Raw genomic sequence first — 9,109 nt, 5'->3', positions numbered from 1 at the left:
AGGGACGCGCAGCCTAGAAATAGTCGCGAGCCCGGAAGCCGGCCGGGCGGGGCTGGGAGGGGCGTGGTCAGGGCGGGGCGGGCCCCCTCAGGTGCGGGCGGTCGGACCCTTGCTAAGGGACTTTCCCAAATTTGCACGGACGGTGGCTAAGACCGGATCTGGTCTGGGAGGAGGCCGAAGTGAGCAAAGGCCGAGAGGGAGAGATCTGCTGAGCGGAGTTCTCCCCTGCTCGCTTTTCCTCTGTTCCCAAGTCCAGGGGCCTCATGAGTTCCCTCAGCCCGCGAAAAACTTCTCTCAAACCCTCACCTCTCTTCCTTTTTTCAAGTGTCATTACTTTTCTTTTCTTTTTTCTTTTTTGGCTCGGTTTCCTGTTAATGTGTGCTTTTCTGCCAACAGGAGAACTCAGTTGCAGCTCAGGTGTGTGGGTCATCTCCACTGCCATTCCCTTTACAGGATTCGGTCACGCAAGAAGGAGGAAAGTCTCCGAGATGACCTTGCTCAAACCCTGCTATTTTACAGACGAAGAGCCGGAGCCTCAAAGGGGAAGTGGCCTGCACAGGATGGCAGAAGGCGCAGGTGGGGAAAGCCGGCCGCGTGAAGGGCAACCGCGTGCCCGTCGGGAAGTCTGTTACTTGCTAGCACTGTGTCCAAGCGACTCCTTGCTCAGGTTAAGCATCACCTTTCGTGTGAGAGCTTCTCTGACCTTCCTGGCTGTTGCTGGTCGGTTTCTGCCCTCCCTGAGCCAAGCAGGGCTCAGGCCCTGTGGACACAATGGTGAAGTAGACAGACTTGATGTGTCACTTTCATTTTCAGCTCATCCCATTAGTCACAGCTATTTATATGTCCACCTTTTCCATCGGATTATAAGCACTCAAACGGGAAAAACCCAAATCATTTCCTTTCATCGCCCTAGATTCTGCTTTAAAAGCTCTCAGGAAGCGTCTTGGGATGTTAAATGTCAAATGTGGAAAACTGACTTTGAAAAAAAATGCAAAAGCCGTTGCCCAGCAAAGCTTAAAGCTGCAAATGCTCTTTAATGTGAGACTAAACCACAAGGACACCTTACCGCTGCGCTTTATGAAACTTTTCAATTTTACAGGTACACTGAGGAGTAATATTACCTTCCTAAGTCTCTGGGAGCATGTGTTGCTGTTATTAAAACATTAAATTTTTTCCTGAATCATCAATCATGTAGAGCCAGTCAAGTTTGAAATTTCTTTGGGTATAAGCCAAGCAGCACACAATTGCGAAGGAAGTTCAAGACAGTCTATGCAATAAATGAGTGAAAAGAGATCTTGGAAACTCCTTGTTCTAATGAAGTTATTTTAATATTGGAAAGTGAAGCTCTAGACAGTTGAATAATCACTTGCTGAATGTCACATTGTCACTTAATGAGATTCAAGAACAAATATGAATCATGTATCTGCAAGTTTCATTTCCAAAAATTCAGTAATTATTAAACAATACAAAATAAAAGTAAATTTATACCTAGAACAGAGTTTGTCACTACACTCACATAATTATAAGTACATTTACAGGGGCAGCTTTGCTTAGCAGAAAATGTCAAGATAGATGCCAGCAATCTGTGTTTTAGTAATCTTCTTTCAGAGGCTACAAAATAAAGTTTATAATCACTGGTTTAAGGATTATTGACACACTAAAGTTTGAAATCTGGCTCTGACACCAACTATTTAATCTTGAGTAAGTTATTTTACTTCTTTGAATGCCTTGGTTATTTATTTTTGTCTTGTTTTGGTCATAAAATGTGCATAGTTTTATTTCGTGTAACTACTTCATTTGGTTTTGAGATGACTAAGTGAGCTACTACTGGTTTCACTAGAGATTAGACCACATTTATTACTGGGTGTATTTCTGCTAGAAAACTCCATAGTCATTGGACCTATGGGTTCTAAATGTTATTCATTGTTATCCTACTTATCTTAATTCCTGGCACAAAAGTGTTAAAATATTTGTTGAATGAATGCATAATATAACGGTTATAAATTGACCTATATGTTCTGGTATACGGCAAAGAACATCATGATTTCTATGTTCTCTGCCTTATGAATAAACATGAGAACCACTATACAGCAATGCATTAAAATAAAAATAAATAAATAAAATAAAAATATTAAAATAAAAAAGATCTTCAAGACACAAAGAGAGCTTAATATATATCAGTTCTGTAAGATGCGAGTTGGTATCTTGTATACTTCTGGCACTGGTAGTAAAAACAGGTACCATAATAATTTTATTTCTTTAGCACTTCACATCTTACCAAATAACATCTGCCATCCGATTTAATTATTACACAGTTCTATAAGGAAGGTGCTACCTAATTTCTATTGTATCCCTAGTAAGACTGAGATTCGAAGAATTTATTAGGGGCCATGGCCTGTGAAAGAAACAGCAAGGAGGGAAGAATAGAGAGAGAAACCCTCAAACAATAATATAGGTCTTACACGCGGGAAGGAAGGAGAAAGAATTATAGGAAAAAGAAACTAAGAAATACAACTGTGAGGCCAGCTTCACTCGGCAGAGATCTCTGATGTGAAGGCTGCCTGTAGCAGAGCCTGGACTGGCAGAAATGGCCAGGCCTGGGCATCTGGGCTGTACTTAGTCATTGACCTGGGGTGAAAAGCTGAGGTGTACCCTGCAGTTGTGGGGTCAGCAGATGGTAGCTCCCAGCAGATGCCTTCTTACAGAGAAAAGAAAGCATTTACTACCATGGTGGCTAAGGTGGGGGAAACTTCTGTTTGAAATTAGGAAGTGATTATAGCACCAACAAGAAGCAGAACCATTTGTTGAGGTCTTGTGATGTTCCAACTTCAGTACTGTCCTGTTTCTGTCCTTCTTCTAGGAAGATGTCAAAATGCTCTCTCATGTTTCCATGCTAACAATTCATTGTAATTATCTGATTGACTGTTCCATCAGGCGTCGTGCTCCTTGACGGCAGGACTGTATTATTTTTGTACATCAAGCCTTGTTTATCTCACAGCATGGTCAATATTTACTCGCTCGTCACCTTAATAAAACAGATGAAAGGAGAGAAGGAAGGCAGGAGCGAATAATGAAATCCCGACACATGAAAATTCAGGTGATCAGGGTCTACTATGGTGATAGACAGAAGCCCAGGATTATGCTAGCATTGCTGGCCGGGTCAGTTAATGGTTCTATATGAATGCTTCTCAGACTCTTGCTTCTCAAGATCCCTTTGTATTCTTAAAGATTATGGAGACTCTAAAGAGCTTTTGTTTATTTGAGTTATATTTGGTAATATTTACTATAATATAAATGGAAAATAAAAATGATTATTGATTTATTCATTTAATAATAAAATTAATAACATGTTTTGAAAATATGAACAGGCATTGCTTAACAGCAGAGAAACATCCTGAGAAATGTGTGAGCAGGTGACTTTGTGCTTGTGTAGACGTCATGAAGTGGAAATATACAAACCCAGATAATCCAGGTCACGCACTCTGTGTGAGTTCCAGAGACAGTCAAGAGACGGGGTAAACAGGAAGTGCACAAAGCTGCCTCCAGTTTTAACACAGCATGCTAGTTTATAGTATGTGGATTTTGATAAGTACAAGGAATACACCTTCAAATAGTGACAAAGTATACTATAGTCAATATGTAAACCAGGAACATAGTCAGTTGTTATCAGTACCAAGTATTACATTCTTTATGATTGTGTGCGCTACACTTTCATACAACTGGCAGCCCACTATGTTTGTTTATATCAAAATCAAAACAAACTTGTGAGTAACCATTATGCAATTCTGAAAACCTCTTCACTAGTGAAATTTTCCACTTGAAGAATCTGATAGGTATCTCAAAAGTGTATGCCCTTGATCACAAGGCAGAGACGATCAGCGTGGTGCAATGACCACAACACACTATAGATATATTCCCCATTAATAGTGGGTCATTAGTGCCAATTTTGTATATTAGGTATGGGGATATTCCAGGTTCAATAAGGTAATGGATGAGAAATAGAAGAACATCTTTCAATTTAGGTGAGAGTTTATAAATTAATAATGAATAGTTCTTTCTCTTCGAAGAGCTTATTGTCATATGCACAGTGCTTTCATAGTTTATATCAGTGTGAGAGTAGTCTTCGAAATACTATAATTTTCTTTTACAGGTAAGGAAACTGGAGCTGAGTGGATACATGACTTTTCTGAGGGGTTACTGCTAGTATTACAAATCTGACAACCAACATGAGACTCAGTTTTCAGTTAGATTGTTAGAATGGAGTTAAGAAAGTGCGACGGTGTGATTACTGCTATCGTCAGGTATAAAGTGAAGACAAGTGAAGGTTCTATAATGAAACTGTTTAGACATAATGCATGCAAATGCAGCTGTGGAACTGTGAATTGCTGAATTTTTAAAGATCCATTCTCACTTCACTTTTTTTACTTCTGTTAAATAAACCAAGTTCTTGAAATGAAAATTCTGGAAGTATTATATTCCTACTACTAAGGTAAGATTCTCTTATAGGCAGCAAAGTAAAAGGAATACTATAGAGCAAAGTTGACAAACTAAATGTCTATGGTTTTGCTTTATTTCCATCCTTACCACTCTGTCCAATAAGTCATCATTTTTGCTGCAGTTACTTGTAAAAATTACCCTCGAATCTGATGTTTTTTTTAACTGAATGCAAAATCCAGGCACCTAAATGTCTAGATTTACTCTTCATCCTCCTGTCTGTCTCTGCCTCTTGCATTAGCTGAGCAGGCAGTGTACTGTTGTTGAGTCTGCCCTGATCACAGCGAATTTTTACTTATATGTAAACGCTATCAAGTTACTCTTTGGCTTAACATGCTTCATTCAGCTTTTTATCAAGTTACTCTTTGGCTTAACATGCTTCATTCAGCTTTTTATCACGTGTGAATAAAATCCTACAAAGTTCTGCATGATCCGCCCTCACTTAAACCTTTATTTCTCCAACTTCTCACTCTCCCCAAAGCTCAAACCCTGTAGATTCTTTCTCACTTATAGCTTTGCATTTTGTCCTCTATACCTAAAATAATTTACCTCATTTCCAATGATTTCTCATTCTCACTTTTTATGAAATTTTCACAGATAAATATTTTACCTTCCCAAAAAGTCTCATCCTCCTGACATTCAATTTTATTACCCTGTGTATTTCCACATCTTTCTTGAAACTGCCTGGAGTGATTGCATTTTCTTATGTATTATGTATCTGCCTTGTTAGAACATAAGCTCCATACTGCTTAAGCTTCATGTGTTTTATACAGTATTAGATCCCTAGTACATAGTAGATGTTCAATGAATACATGTTAAATATTTATTAAAACTGTCTTTACTTACTGTCCAGCTTTAAGGATCAAGTTTACTGAGAGCAAGTTCTTACTGGATAATTTTTTTGCATCAATAGATGACAAATTTTGTATTTTCACCTCCTGTTCTTCTCTTTCAGATATTCCTCTTGCATAAAGGACCAAATATTGAGTCCCAGCAATGCTGAGGATTTTAAATCAACACACTAGTGTGGGCTACCTTGGAAGTTGTGGAAGTGGACCCTGGACTACTAAATAAATACTTGGCCTGTTTAAGCCAGCTTGTAAACACTTAGTAGGCAATATGAAGGCTAAACTATATGTCAGCATTTTAGTTTCAAAGCTTTGTAGTTTGACTTCATTTCCCTTTTCCTTATAAGTTATCATCAGGAGGGAAACATGAAGCCAAACAAGGTGAATTTTAAGACAACAAAACTATAGGGTCATGCCATGAAGACAGCAAAGCTAACCCAGCAGCTGGCTCAATATTAAAGGGGTAAAAGTCAAGGCTGTCCTTTTCTCCATGGTGGGAAAATCCGCCGTACAACCAGGGTTAAGTAACTTCTGAAAATAACGGTGGGGCTGGGCATGGTGTCACACACCTGTAATCCCAGCACTGGGCAGGCTGAGGCAGGAGGTTTATTGTGAGTTCGAGACCAACCTAGACTACAAAGTGAGATCAAAGCCTGTCTGAACTGCATAGTGAGACCCTGTCTCAAAAAGAAAAATAAATAAATAAATATATAAATAAATAAAGTAACAATGGAAAAACATTTAAAATATTTCATTTGCATAATTAGTTGAAAAGATCAAACTGACTCATGCATTCTTCCTCCATTTTAAACAACACCTAACATCTTTAAGTTGGAAAAATAGGTAAATAGAGAAATACTTAAGTAAATACTTAAGTAAATAGGGAAACACCTAAGAGAAAACTTTAGTGAAGATACTAAGTATTTTTTTTTTTTTGGTTTTTCTCCGGTACCGGGAACTGAACTCACGACCTTGCGCTTGCCAGGCAGGCGCTTTTTGCCACTGAGCTAAATCCCCAGCCCCGATGCTAAGTATTAATGTAACACACCTCTGAAGGGAAACACCTCAAATTTATCATTTTTATTTGTGCCCAACTTGTATCTGTCTTTTCTACTTAAGCATATCTACATTTTTATTATAGAATGAAATATAAAACTCTAGGTTTTGAACATCATGCTAAGTGTATTCTGTACTTGTGCTACCGGTTTATTTTCCCGTCTTTCCCTCCCCACTTTCCCACACATCCAGGTAGTAGATACTACCTGGTTCACGTCCTCCAACCTTTTACTAAACTTAGTCAAACATACATAAAAAACAGAGCACATCATCTTTAAGGGCAAAGATACAGAAACCAAAATACCAAGGTCTGTACACTGGCACTGCCTCTCCCTAGCTTCATGACCTTAGGAAAAAGGTACTTTTCTGATTTAGGGAAGAACTCTTTGAGAAAGTGATATATAGGCTTAACTTAGTTAAGAATGCCCACAGCATCCTAATAGAGATAAGAAGATATGGAAATGGCTGTATGAACTTTAAAAAAATGTAAAGAGAGCAGGATAGCTATGAATGAAAAGGAAGAAGTAAAAAGTAATAGTTAATAAAATCATCTTGTGACACAGTTACTTAGACCAAAATTTTTTCAAACATTTTAGAAAGCATTTTGGTAATATTAAATAAGAATTTCAAAACATAGCTAGGGACGGTGGTGCACAGCTGTAATCCCAGCTACTCAGGAGGCTGAGACAAGGATGGTGATTTTAAAGCCAGCCTTGGCAACATAGTGAGAGTCTTTTTCAAAATAAAAGAAAAAGAAGGCTAAGCTGCAGCTCAGAGCTAGAGTGCCTCTGAGTTCAATCCCTGATACGGACAATAATAATTTAAAAATACATTTCTTCCTTTAACCCAATGACTCCATTTTTTTTTTTTTTTTTTTTTTTTTTTTGAGACAGGGTCTTGCTATGCAGTTCAGGCTGGCCTTGAGCTCACTTTGTAGCCCAGGCTGGTCTCGAACTTGCAACGATCCTCCTGCCTCAGCCTCCCAAGTGCTGGGATTACAGGTGTGTTCCACCATGCCCGGCTCATTTCTAAGTATCTTATTGAAAATAATATAATTAAAATATTATTATTTATTGAAAATAATATAATCAATTAAGAAAAAAGATATCAATTAATGCGTATTTGTCATAAAGAAAAATCAGACAAAATAAATTTATAACATGAAAATGAGCACATATATGTCATGGAAATAAGGAAATGTATACAGCTAATAAAAGTCTATATATCATTTATAATAATATAAGAAAATATACTATAATTTATTTCATAATAGTAAAAAAGGGAAACAGACACTCAAGAAATAGGTCCAGATAAATGATGCCCGTACCGTAGGTCTCCATCATGACCGATGCTCTGTCTTGGATCTGTAATGTCTTGCGTGTGCCCCCACATTGGTGGTGCCGCCCCTCGTGTGGCCACGTTGGCAGATCAGAGATGGGGCCTACTGTAGCGCAGAGGAGTACTCCACTGTGTAAAAATAATTTTCTTTATCTTTTCATCTGTTGGTGGACATATAGGCCTTTATAAGAATTTAGCAATTAGACATCGTGCTCATGTAAATATAGACGTGCATGTATCTCTGTAATACGACTTCTTTAACTTAGAGTGATGGAACTGATTGCTCATGCACTAAAGCCTCTAAAATCCTGAACCAAAATAAGCCTTTTCTCTTCATAAATTAATGTTCTCACGTATTTGTTACCATGACAGAACTAAACACTACTGAGGAACTCTCAGATGAGGATATCATAATCTTATATAGGAAGTTTTGGCAAATATTTCTTTCCAGCTTTCTAGGGGCTCTTTGCTATAGGTACCTGTTCTACAGAAATTCTATGGAGAATTGTCTGCCTAAAGTACTATTCATTTTTTACCTTAAGATTACTTTTACCATTTTTACTGCTGACACAATACTTGTAACTATGTAAAAGTAGAACATTGATTACATAGCAGCTCATACAACCCCTACCCACTGCCCTTAAGAGTTAGCTCATCTAGTAGTAGTTTCTGCTACTGATTAGTTGTAGCAATTTCTCCAGGCCCCAGTTTCTATTAAATGACTGCTCAATCGTACACTGTCTAAAATCTAATCTATTTGGCATTATATGATTTAGGTATTACATTAATAGGAGGAACAACAATAATAAAGCCTACAATTGAGTGAATAAAACTTCAAATTAGTGTATTTTATTGGGAGCAACATATAGTCATAATATTAATAATAAATAGTCAAATTAATCAAATCAAGTGACCCAGTACACTACTTGTGGGCAGAAAGACTTTCAGAATTGTATTTTAAGATGAAATTCAAATAGTTTCCTTTTATGCATACATTAGTTCCACAAAATACTTTTGGAACAAAACCAAAGATGTCATTTTGAGAAAAAATGTTAATAAAATATAGAAAATACAAGTGTCCTAGAAAATTAAATATATGACAGCAGACAAAGAAACTAGGAAGTCTAAAATTATATGGCTTGTCATTTCCTCTGTTCTCCAAAAATATGTAATTTATTATTTTCTCCAATATAATGTTCTCAATTGAACGATGCTATGTAGAGAATATGGTTCCATAACTATATTGAGAAACAAACAGAAGTATTGGAAAACCTAATTTTAATTGCTTAACAAAGGTATGACCTTGGGAGATTTCTCTGAAGTACAGATTTTTTTTACCAAAGCAAGTTAATTCTCACCTAAGAGCATTGTTA

The sequence above is a fragment of the Chinchilla lanigera genome, unplaced genomic scaffold (genome assembly GCF_000276665.1).
Source record: "Chinchilla lanigera isolate Chin_1 unplaced genomic scaffold, ChiLan1.0 scaffold00013, whole genome shotgun sequence".
Taxonomy (NCBI): domain Eukaryota; kingdom Metazoa; phylum Chordata; class Mammalia; order Rodentia; family Chinchillidae; genus Chinchilla; species Chinchilla lanigera.
Note: the sequence above shows the minus strand (reverse complement) of the source record.